Below are 12632 nucleotides of genomic sequence, written 5' to 3'. Positions count from 1 at the left end.
TTATAAATTACCAAACCTATCAATAACCAATAAAAATAATTAAGTCATGTAACCTTGCAAATAATACACTTCTCTTAGTATATAAATGCATTATGATATACTTTAAATATATTTTTTTTTTATTCCCAATTCTTCCTTTGTACTTAAAATATTAATTATTAAAGTATCCTGTAAACACATATATTTATCAAATATAAATGTGTGTGATTGAGACCAAACCTCTCCCTTTCAATATCATGAAATATGATATTATAAAAATTAATATGTTTAGATTAAATTAAATTAAAATTTGTGTGGTATGTCTTCAAGACCATATTATAAAAATCACTTCCATATTTGAAAAGAAAAAATGATTACCAATCTGTGTATCAGTAAAAGAAGTGACTAACACAAAAGATATAAAAAAATCAAAACGTTATAACCTTATTCTAGAATGTAACTATTCAGAATAAACCCTTAATAAAAAAATCCTAATATCTCTATACTAAAGACATATGTCTAAGAATTAAAATATATCTTGTATAAATTCCTTCATTATTTATACTTATGTACTATAACTTATTTATTCTATATAGTATACATACATATCTTATAACTTCTAAGTTAAAACAAAAATTCTCTTTTTTTTTTTTTTTTCTCTCTCTGGATCCAAATACTTTGACTTTAGCAGCTGCTCAAACAATCAATCATTCATTGACACATCTATGCACACAAGACTGTAACATATACTTTCACATAAAAACATTGACGGACTCAAATCCCTGTATTCCCAATTATTCTATGCGCATTTCAAAGATTATGTTACTAATTTGAAGTACTTCTCGAAAAAAACAAATTCCAATGAATTACAGACTGTACATATGACCATGGAACAAACATTTATTTTTAGCTTTTAGTATCAAGTCATGCTCTGGTCACGTGCAAGGAACACCATTCCAAGACAGCAAGCAGTTTTATAACACTCCAAAGCTCAGATTACATTTCTAATAACTCTAAAGGAGATATATATATTCATAAAAAAAAGTTCAAGTATACTTCTCTGACCATTGGTACCTGAGAAAATAATAATTATTATTCAATCATGCTTTCGCGAATTAACCTTACACAAGAAAATATATGTTACCTGATTGAGGACAAGAACATATGTAAAAATAAAAAGTTAATACTTCATCAATCTGTTTTACTGATAAATTCTGAGGGAAATAAAAGAATAAAATTATTATCATATTTATGATAAAAATGAAACACTTAAAATCCGTTACTTTCTCTTATTATTTTATTTTAAATATTATTATTCATATACAGAGATCAAATTATTAAATTTATAACATTAAACTATCATTTGACTAAATGAAAATATGACCTTGGTTTACTATCACTACCTTTAATATATATATATATATATATATATATATATATATATATATATATATATATATATATATATATATATATGTATTGATTCACTGTATATGAATAAACATATTTATCAAACAATAAAATTAATTTACCCAGAAATCCCCTTTTATCCAGCTAAAGACCAAACCTCAATTTTTGCAAGATTCGATTTATTACAGTAATTTCCAGAAAATTGGAATTGAAGTTATTTTGTAACTCAATTTTTTTCCTTAAATGAGGAAAAATATCTTTCTCTGGAAAACCACCCAGCTGTCGCTGCCTATCAAATTCTCTGGACGACTTTTTTTCTTTCACTAGTGACCAGGGGAGAGAATCTGCACAAGACACCTGTTTCTGTCTTTCAGGGCTTTTAAAAATCGCTTGTCTGAGATAATCGGTATCAGATTTTGTGACAATTTTCTCTTTCATTGAAGGTGACAAGGAAAGAGGGGGGGTGTATGACTTATAATTCACATGAAATTTCCTGCGAATTTCATAAATTTTGTCACAAAAATATTTGGATCTGGGAGACACTGTTGGTTTTTCACAAAAACTCACCCTTTTTTGTGTTGGTTTTTCAGAATTAATTAATTTCTGTTTTGATTGACTTTGGCGATTTCTAACAAAATCGATAAATGTCGTACATTCGAATAGGGACTTTTTATTTAATGCCACCGCACAGGCTGCATTGTCAAGGAAATTAAATTTCTTGATGAATAAACGTATCATTCCATCCAATCCGACATTTGGAATAACCGCCCTATACAAACGTTCAAAAACGGACATAAATGAGAACGTACTCTCATTCTGTTCAATTTGTAATTCCTTCAACATCTCATAGTTTGGATCAGATTCATTCCTTGCACAGAAGATGAGATATTTTAGCCTTATGATATCGTTATCATTTGAACAATCAAATGTCTCATTGTCAGAAGACTTTTTTAATGCCAATTGTCTAAAAAAATGCTGAGGTAACCACATACGGAATAACTGATTCGTCTCACTATTGGTTAAATTTAACTTCTCGATGGAACCTTCAAAAACCTCTGAATTTCTGCAAACATGTAATTTAGGATTATATGCGGGAATTAATTTGCATATGTCCAATAAATTTTTTCTAAGTGTAATCCCTAACTTAGCCTGTTCTATTTTTAGAAACTGATCGTCGCCATTTTCTCTCTCCACGTGTCTTTTCTGCACGTGTCCCATTCTGGCTCCTCCCCCTTCTGGCTTCACTACGTCATTTCCTGCTTCTTTCTCAGTATCTTGAAAGGCACCTTGACTAGGTAACACGTGTCTGTCGCCATTATCAAAATTCTGATTTACAAAATTACAGCCAACATTACAGTCAGAATTCACAATATCACTGACTGACATTCCAGGTTCTAAGCAGTCTTTGGATTTCTCTGTCACTAACTCTCCTGACAATTCAGGTTGTCTATTTCCACCATTTTTACACTTTTCTACGATTAACTTGTGAAAATCATAGACTAAATGACAGACATTTCTGATTTTCTGTTTCTCTCTATTAAAAGACCTTGCACATTCTATACGTGAATTCTCAAGTTCACACTCCTCATAAAAGCGTAACCAAATCTCTTCTACATTAGAAATATCTGGATAAGTGAACTGAAGTTTACTTTGCTTCACATATGAAGAGATAAAATCCATTTTCTTACCTGAAATGATCAGATGATCTGATGGATGATCCTGTAAGACTTGATCCACCTTGTTCAGCACGTCCAATACTTCTTATGGACTGACTTTATCTTTCTTGCTCAAAAATACGTCGAAAGTTAACTCCTGTAACTTTGTAAAGACTTTAAAGTTCATTTAAAAAAAAAAAAACATTCATGCAACTTGACTTATACGTATTTCCTAGGTTCTACGTGATTTTTATAAATTGTCGATTCCTGATCCTTTGCAGGAGATACTTAAAATACTTATGACTTTGATAACTTCGACCCCCCTTATGCAAAGTGAAGGAACAACAAAAAAATATATAAAAAAAAATCACGAATAGCTGACTCGCCAAATGTTAAAAAAAAATACTCTTAAATATATTTTTCTTCAAATACGTAAAGCCGCATGAAAGAAAAGACCTCAAAAATGTAAAAAATAAATGTATTTTATCTATTTAAAAATGGTTGCCAAGGTTCAGTTACAGAAAGGAAAAAAATAATATACTTTGATAGCTTATGTAAAAAGGGTTCATTTAGTCCATACTGAACAATGGGAAGTCTTTACCCATCTCTCTTTGGCTCCTGAACGGCAATGCTGGGGATGTCATCTCTTAGCCTGGACAACGTGTCATATCTTGCAGCACTGGAGTCTTCTCACCGCAGGCAGTGTGGAGAGCGCCCCGTAGCCCCCTCCATCGTGTATTATATACCAGCTGTTCAAACCATATAGGGCATTCTAGTGTAACACAGTTGAATATAGTTCCATATTACGTAAGCTTCTAGAAGCTTCGAGAAGCTTCGGGAAGGATTTAAATATATCCCTCCATGCTCAGCACTCAAGTATATTCAATATGGGCATATTTACCCTTATAAACTTTATTAATAACCTATGCCTTCCAACATAAACAGAACTATGAACGTATATGTCTTACTATGAAATATTTGATAACTAGATGTATTAATTTTAATCATTTTACAATAAGCACCAATGGTTGCCCCGGGGTACCGCTCCACCTGTGGGGAGCAGAACCATCCCAGCTGCTAATCCATCAGCCCCGGAGGTCCCATCCAGCAGCGGCGGCTCCATAGCCGCAATCCACAGGTGGCGTCACAAATATTCTACAAACTTTATTATCACCACCACCATAACTGCCATATTAGTTGACCCCGCCAGGGTCACGGAGTCGGGCCCCGCCACCACTGACTACCACCGGACTAGTCCAGCCCGGCACCGGGTGTCCCATAGTCCTGGGGTGGGCGAGTCACATGCATTGATGAAGTATTTGAAGATCTATGGCCAGAAGAAAGCCATTTTGAGGAACCTGATTTACTTTCTCCTGATTATGATTGAGACACAGTTGCCATCAGGTCAGCCTACAATCTCAAGTGGAATGGAGGATAAGATGGAAGATGAGGTGGTCGATGATGAGTCCACTAATCCAACCTGGACCGATGACATGCATAGCCAGCACAGCAACACAGAGGAAGATGGATATGTAGCATCAACACAGGTACCAAGGAGTAGTAGTTTGCCCAGAGTGAGAACTGGGTCAACTGTTCCCAAGAACACCCCCACTGTGGCCCAAGTCAGGGCAAGGGGGTGTTCAGCCGAAGTCTGGATTTTTTTTTCTGAAAGTCCTTCAGAGAAAAACATTGTAATCTTTAGCATCTACTATACCAAGTTAAGCAGAGGCCAGGACAAATGCAACCTGAGCACCACCAGTATGCTGAACCACATGGCAGCCAAGCACCCCAGTAGGTGAGCCGAACACCAGGGTACCAAATTTGTGTCTGTGGGTCAAACCACTGCTATGTCACCTGTGCTTTACAATCTGATGTCCAGGAAGCAAGCGTTAATACATCTTGCCCACAAAGTGCAATTGCAGAGACACAGCAAACATCAACCACATCCACTTTCTTGTCCTAGGGAAGCGTCCAGTTGTCCGTGCCTGAGATCTTGGAAAGGAAGCGTAAATTAAATACCCAGCCAAGCACCCACAGGCACAAAACCTTAACTCACACATTGCCAAATTCCTAGCCATGAAGATGTTGGTATTTAGGCTTGTGGGAACACAGTGTTTCCATGATCTCTTGGCTGTGGATACCCCACGATAGTGTTCCCAGCTGCCACTATTTTGCCCGTTGTGCAATCCCTGCATTACACAAGCACGTGTTAAACAATCTCAACCATGCTCTGACTAACGCCGTAACTGGGACGGTCCACCTAGAAACAGACACATGGACAAGTTATTGTGGACAGGGATGATCCATATCAGTTTCAGCACACTGGGTGAACCTGGTGGAGGCTGGGACAAACTTGCAAACTGTAAAATCACACATCCTACCCACACCAAGAATAGCGGGCCCAACTTCTACCAGCGTTTCCACCTCATCATATGCCACTCCCTGTCTCCCCTCCTCCTCCTGCTCCTCATCCTCTGCTGAATTACCCTCCCCATCACTGCAAGCTGGGAGCTGTGCAGCAGCGCATCGGCAAAGCGGCAACACGCTTTGCTGAAGTTGATCTGCTTAGGTCACAAACAACACACTGCAGCAGAGCTGTTTCAAGGTTTAAAAGAGCAGACCGATCAGTGGCACTTCCCGCTGCACGTGGAACCCGGCCTGGTCGTTTGTGACAATGGGCGTAACCTGCTGGTGGCTTTAAAGGTCGGTAGCCTGGTACATGTGCCATGCATGGTTCACGTGCTGAACCTAGTTGTTCAGAAAACATACCCTGACTTACCGTACCTACTTGAGAAGGTGCACCGTATTAGTGTCCATTTCCATCATTCTTCTACCACTTTTGCTGGTCTTACAGCATTGCAAAAGCTTTTTAATTTGCCAAGTCACCGACTCATGTGGGACCTGCCTACGTGGTGGAACTCAACATTCTATGTGATTCTGAGGATTACTGAGCAGCAGAGGGCAGTAGCTGAATACCAGCTCCAACATGCCTGTCAGACTGAGTCAGCCACCACACATAACAACTGTTGAATGGGTGTGGATCGCTGACATTTGTGAGGTTCTTGAGAATTTTGAGTACTGCACGAAGCTCGTAAGTGGTGATCAGGCTATTATCAGCTTAACCATCCCGCTACTGTGTCTGTTGAAACAATCACTGTATAATCTCAAAGAGAAAAATATGAGTGCCCAGCATGTGGCTCAGGAGCCAGATTTCCCCATCGGTGATACTACCCAGCCAATATTCTGAGTCAACATTGGGTGATGATGAGGAGGATGGGGATTAAGAATACTTTTTTTATGTGCTACCCAGGGGACTCCCAATGCTACACAGGGGACTCTCAACTCCAGCTTCAGGAGACGAGTCAGCATGAGGAGAGGATGGGTAATGATCCTCCTGGTAGGGATACAGAACCTTTGCCTGTTGCAGCTTGGCCTACATGGCACAGTTCATGTGTAAGTGTCTGTGGCAAGACCCTCGCATGATACACATTTTATCCAACAACCTTTACTGGTAGGCCACCTTTCTGGACCCACAGTACAAGGAGAAATTTCCTTCTCTCCTTCTGGAGTCACCAAAGGGTTGCATAATGGAATCCTTCATGAGGGTCTTTGTAGATCAGTTGTTGAAAACATCACCCGCAGGCAACGCTGGCAGCAGATTTACCGGCTCTTTTCAACACCAAGGATTGAAGGGGAAAGACTGCAACACCAGGTCCCAGGGCCACCATCAGGGCATTACTACTGTGACTCCTGTAGCGGGCACGGTGAGCAGCAGAAGCCAGGAGGGGCCCAGACACACTGACATCCTGGGCCCATCCCCTCTGCTCACCGGGCCCCAGGGGCAGGGGGCAGGGACGTTGCCACTACATTTTGCAGTGTAGGGACCTACAAGCATGAGGTCCCGTGACGAGGGTTGTAGGCTTACGTTTTATGGCCATAAATACCAACAAAAACCTCATATATTTTTTTTAACAGGATACAGCCAAGCCCCTTTCTGTAGGGCCTTGCATTGTACAGTGTCTGTCCGTGCATAATACACAGTTGGGGTACGGCTTGGCAACCCACCCCTGATCTAATAGTATGGGCGTCATCTAATAGGCTGCGGGTTTGTGACTGTGTCATCTGCATGTGTGAACAGCACTCTATGCAAGCCACTAGTGTGCAGTTTTATCATCTAGCAATCGCCCCCCTCCATTCTATGGAGGTGTGTGTGTGTGATTTGCTCCTTCTGCACCTGTGATGCTTCCACATTAGTGGGGGTTTAGCTGTATCCTGGTAGAGTACTAGTTTTTGGCCTGGGCGATGTACACACGGCAGCCCTTCTTGCTGTAAGTAATACATTTCTCAGGGCCAGCCGTGCAGTGCAGGCAGACCTATCAGATCAAATCTATCAAACTTCACCTTATCCAGCACCCTGCATACCAGTACAGCAGAGTACTGCATACACTGAGGAGCTGATCATGTGACCCCTGACTCCTCCCCTCCATGTGACATCATCACAGGTCCTGTAAGCACAGACAATGCGCAGAGCGTTGGTAGATGCTAGAAGGGGAGGGGAACCTCCGGCCCGCAGGCCGTATATGGCCCGCAATTACTTTTTCTGTGGCCCCCAGGCAGATTCCCAGGCACCGCAGTGCTCAGTGCTGGGACAGCAGCCGCATCTTGCTGGCTGCTGGCCCTTTAAAACCCCACACAGCGCGTTCAATTCCTATACCGAATGACTAAGTTCTTATGCTGGCTGGCACTGGCTAGCGTGAGGAGGACGTACTTTGTAGGCAGAGTAGACACAAGGTGCGCTCCAGCCCAGCAGCAGAAGAGCGATTGCCACATCATTTCTCAGGTCCTACTAGGCCAGCAGCGGTCCCTGGCGGCAGCAGCAATCTATGTCCCCGGTGGCAGCAGCGCTCTCTGTGCCCACAGGCTCCCCCAGGCCTGTCTGCCTCCAGCCTCCTCCAGGTCTGTCTGTCTGTCTACCTCCAGCCTCCTCCAGGTCTGTCTGTCTGTCTACCTCCAGCCTCCTCCAGGTCTGTCTTTCTGTCTGCCTTCAGCCTCCTCCAGGTCTGTCTGTCTGCCTCCAGCCTCCTACAGGTCTGTCTTCCTCCAGAATCCTCCAGGTCTGTCTGTCTTTAGCTTCCCCCAGACCTGTCTGCCTCCAGCCTCCCCAGGCCTGTCTGCCTCCAGCCTCCCCCAGGCCTGTTCCTCCAGCCTCCCCCAGGCCTGTGCCTCCAGCCTCCCCCAGGCCTGTCTGCCTCCAGCCTCCCCAGGCCTGTCTGCCTCCAGCCTCCCCCAGGCCTGTCTGCCTCCAGCCTCCCCCAGGCCTGTCTGCCTCCAGCCTCCCCAGGCCTGTCTGCCTCCAGCCTCCCCCAGGCCTGTCTGCCTCTAGCCTCCCCCAGGCCTGTCTGCCTCCAGCCTCCCCCAGGCCTGTCTGCCTTCAGCCTCCCCCAGGCCTGTCTGCCTCCAGCCTCCCCCAGGCCTGTGCCTCCAGCCTCCCCCAGGCCTGTGCCTCCAGCCTCCCCCAGGCCTGTCTGCCTCCAGCCTCCCCAGGCCTTTCTGCCTCCAGCCTCCCCAGGCCTGTCTGCCTCCAGCCTCCCCCAGGCCTGTCTGCCTCCAGCCTCCCCCAGGCCTGTCTGCCTCCAGCCTCCCCCAGGCCTGTCTGCCTCCAGCCTCCCCCAGGCCTGTCTGCCTCCAGCCTCCCCCAGGCCTGTCTGCCTCCAGCCTCCCCCAGGTCTGTCTGTCTGCCTCCAGCCTCCCCCAGGTCTGTCTGTCTCCAGCCTTTTCCAGGTCAGTCTGTCTGTTTCTCTGCCTCCAGCCTCCTCCAGGTCTGTCGGTCTCCAGCCTCCCCCAGGCCTGTCTGTCTGTCTGCCTCCAGCCTTTCCAATGCCTATCTGTCTGCCTTCCTCCAGCCTCCTCCAGGCAAGTCTGTCTCTCTGTGTGCCTCCAGCCTCCTCCAGGTCTATCTGTCTGCCTCCAGCCTCCTTCAGGTCTGTCTGTCTCCAGCCTCCCCCAGGCCTCTCTCTCTCCAGCCTCCCCCAGGCCTCTCTCTCTTCAGCCTCCCCCAGGCCTGTCTGCCTCCAGCCTCCCCAGGCCTGTCTGCCTCCAGGCTCCTCCAGGTATGTCTGTCTGTCTGTTTCTCTGCCTCCAGCCTCCTCTAGGTCTGTCTGTCTCCAGCCTCCCCCAGGCCGGTCTGTCTGTCTGTCTGTCTCCAGCCTCCCCCAGGCCGGTCTGTCTGTCTGTCTGCCACCAGCCTCCTCAAGGCCTGTCTGTCTGTCTGCCTTCCTCCAGCCTCCTCCAGACCTGTCTGTCTGTCTGTGTGCATCCAGCCTCCTCCAGGTCTGTCTGTGCTCCCCCAAGCTATATGCAGTATATGCCCCCAGCAATGTTTGTGCCCCCCAGCTATGTCTGTGCACCCCAGTGATGTATATAACCCCAGTGATGTCTGTGCCGGCCAGTGATGTCTATGCCCCGCTGCTTCCCTAGTGATGTATATTCCTCCCAGCCCTCCCCTGTAATGTTTATGTCCTTGCTTCCCTAGTGATGTATATTCCCCCAGCTATGTCTGTGCTCCCCAACAATGATGTATATACCACAAGTGATGTATGTAGCCCCCAGCTATGTCTATGCAAACAGCCACATCTATGGCCCGCAACTTTGCTAATGATGTATATTCCTCCCAACCCACCCCAGTGATGTATTTGCCCTCAGCATCTCCGTTGATGTCTATGCCCCCATTCTCCCTAGTCATGTCTATGCTCCCCAGCCTTCGCAGTGATCTATATTCCTCCTAACCCTCCCTTAAGATGTATATGCCCCCATCCCCTCCTGTGATGTATATACAGCAGTCACAGCCAACTGAAACCTGGAAAAGTAGTTGTGAGAAGCAACAATATCAATATCACTTAACATCACAGCCGCACCAAAGAGTAGAAGCTCCGGCCATCACAGTGAGTTAATTGTTTGACCAAATATATTAGAGTAATTTTCAAGTTGATAATTCTCTGCGGCCCCCCGAAGTGTGGTAGAAATTTCCAAATGGCCCCCGACAGAAAAAAGGTTCCCCACCCGGACTACTGACAGGTGTGACGTAATTTGTCGTCATGTGATGGGGCGTGTTCAAAATGCAGCCTGATGTTGCCAGCCCGACTTTTGAAGACAAAAAACAATGTTTATTCTAAGTCCACGTGGGCATAGAGGTGATTATAATAGAAGCGGGGGTCTGGGGGAGTTCCCCCTTGCATGATTATGATTAACAAGAAAAAACATCGCCACGCCCCCAAACCAAATGGTCACGCTCATCAACCAAGTCAGTCACGCCCATGACCTGACTGCATTCCGGACATTCTAGGCTCAACCGCTGAGCGTTAGCTGGCTGGGAACAGCTAGTCAAGAATATAATCCTCCGTCCGCAGGCGTAGAAGGCAGGCAGCATCACGACGCAGTGGAGGATTCAAGGACAGAGGGCAGCAAGTCACCTGGCCTGGTGGCTACACTGTAAGTCAAGGCCCGGAGACCATGGGGTGTGTTTGGCAAGCAGCTCCTCTGTGTTCAGAGCAGGGCTGTGTTAGGGCAGGGGACACCCAACATTCTCTGATAAAAAGGCCTTACTGGTGCTGTATTTTCCTAAGGGGATTCTTTGCTATTAGCCAGGCTGTGATAAAGAATCTCCTTAGGAAAATACAGCATCAGTAAGGCCTTTGTATCTGAGACTGTTTGGTGCCCCCTGCCCTAATAGACAAGCTGTAGTAAAGAATCTCCTAAGGCTGTGTAGCACCCCTGAAGGCATCTGTGCCGCCCCCGCGACATCCGACGGGCTGCTCGGATCCAGATCCGCAGTGGCTCGAGGGGTCACCGGACCTCAGGTGGGGTCGCGCGCCCGCTCGAAATGAAAAAGGGGGAAAATATTTACAAAATGGGGGGGGGGGAGACAAAGTTCGTGATGCCACCCACGGATTGTGATAATGTGGGATACCACCGCTGCCGCGTTTGGGGGGGAGCGCCCGGGAGCGATGGGGTGACAGCCTATGATGTTAACCCCTCCGTGGGCAGGGAGAAGGTGTCCCGGGGCTCGGCCGTGGGAGTATGGGGACTCGACGGGAGGAGGGCGGCACAATGTACTCACACAGTCCAGGAATTCTGACACTGACAATGGGCAAACCAAAGTCCTGAATACCCTGTAGATATTGTTGGAGCATACAGGGTCTGTGCCCTTTTGGCGTTGCTGGTTGGTCTGAAGCCTCTGTGTGGATCCCTTTTGCCTGAAACTACTCGGGCCCCACTCACCCGTGTGGCTAACGGAGTGAACTTGCTCTCAGGGTTCACCCTTGGGATTTTCTGGACGATTTTGGAAAGTCCTATCCCTCTCGGTGCGCTAGTACCCCGATTTTGGAGCAGGTGAATAACGGCTCGTGAAGACTCTGTCCTCGTCGGGTAAATTACTGAGCTGCGTGAAACTACTTCCCCACCCAGGGTCCGCGTACCCCATGGCGCCCTGGCCCCTGCCTGGTTGTAGCACAAGGCTGCCGATCTGCCTTCCGTGGCAGTACCATGCCCCCTGGCACTACTCCCTGCGACTGGGGTTCCAGCTCCTTCCAGACCAGGCCAACGTCCGGCACCTGGGACGGGTACAGGAGCCCAGCTCCGCAGCATGACCTTTCACTGTCACTGCTCGAACCGAACTGAACACTGACACTTCTGGCCCTCCTTCTACCATCCCTCCATCTGGGCGGCCCTATTCCCCTCTGGCTGCCCAATGGGTGTCTGGTGGGTGTGGTGCAGAGTGTTCCTCAGGATTTGTGTATACCTGTTCTTAGCAACACCAAAGGGACAGGACCCGTAACCAGGGAGGAGCAGGTACCATGCATAAGGGCAGATTGCACGGCACCCTTGTGATGACCTGATAGGCCAGGGCGTCACATTCCCCTTTGGTTAAACGTAGCTCGTCCGCGAGCCACAGGATACCAAGCATTTATTAACTGAAGAAAAAGGGGTTAACATAAATAACATTTATAACATTTATTAAACAGGTTCATCCCAAATTAGGGAGGCACTTTTACTTAAACGTTGCAAATGTTTTAGTTCATCTGCCTACAGGGGGACGCTACCGGTTTTGATGGCAGCGGAGACTCAACCTTCCCCGTCGGGATGCCGCGCGGCAGTCGAACTGGTGGACTTGGAGTTACAACTCCCGCTGCTGTAAACTGAAGAACTGACTGCTCCACAGCTGGGGTTGCAGGGTCCGGGTGCTCTGCCTCTGAGGACGAGACGGTGATGTGGTCGGGTTTGGTCTGACCGGGGTCCGGGTGACCGCTGACATGACTGGGATGTGGATAGACATCGGGGCTGCTGGAGCTTCGTACGAGAATTCTGCAGGTTCCGCTGCCGGGATGGTTAATGGCAGCTCGGCGTCCGCTGAGGACGAGGTAGGTGATGTTGGAGTGGTTGCCACAAGCGGGAGCGGACCGGATCCCTCAGCCGCCATGGCCGAATTAGGGTAATCAACAGAGGCTGGGTAACCATTCACCCTCTCTTCACGTGGGATTTCGATCTGACGGGCTCGCACCGCCATCGCCAGGCTCCTCATCTCTTCTCTCC

The sequence above is a fragment of the Anomaloglossus baeobatrachus genome, chromosome 3, assembly GCF_048569485.1.
Source record: "Anomaloglossus baeobatrachus isolate aAnoBae1 chromosome 3, aAnoBae1.hap1, whole genome shotgun sequence".
In the NCBI taxonomy this organism is placed as follows: Eukaryota; Metazoa; Chordata; class Amphibia; order Anura; family Aromobatidae; genus Anomaloglossus; species Anomaloglossus baeobatrachus.
The sequence above is the reverse complement of the archived record's forward strand: the minus strand, read 5'-3'. Positions refer to the sequence as shown.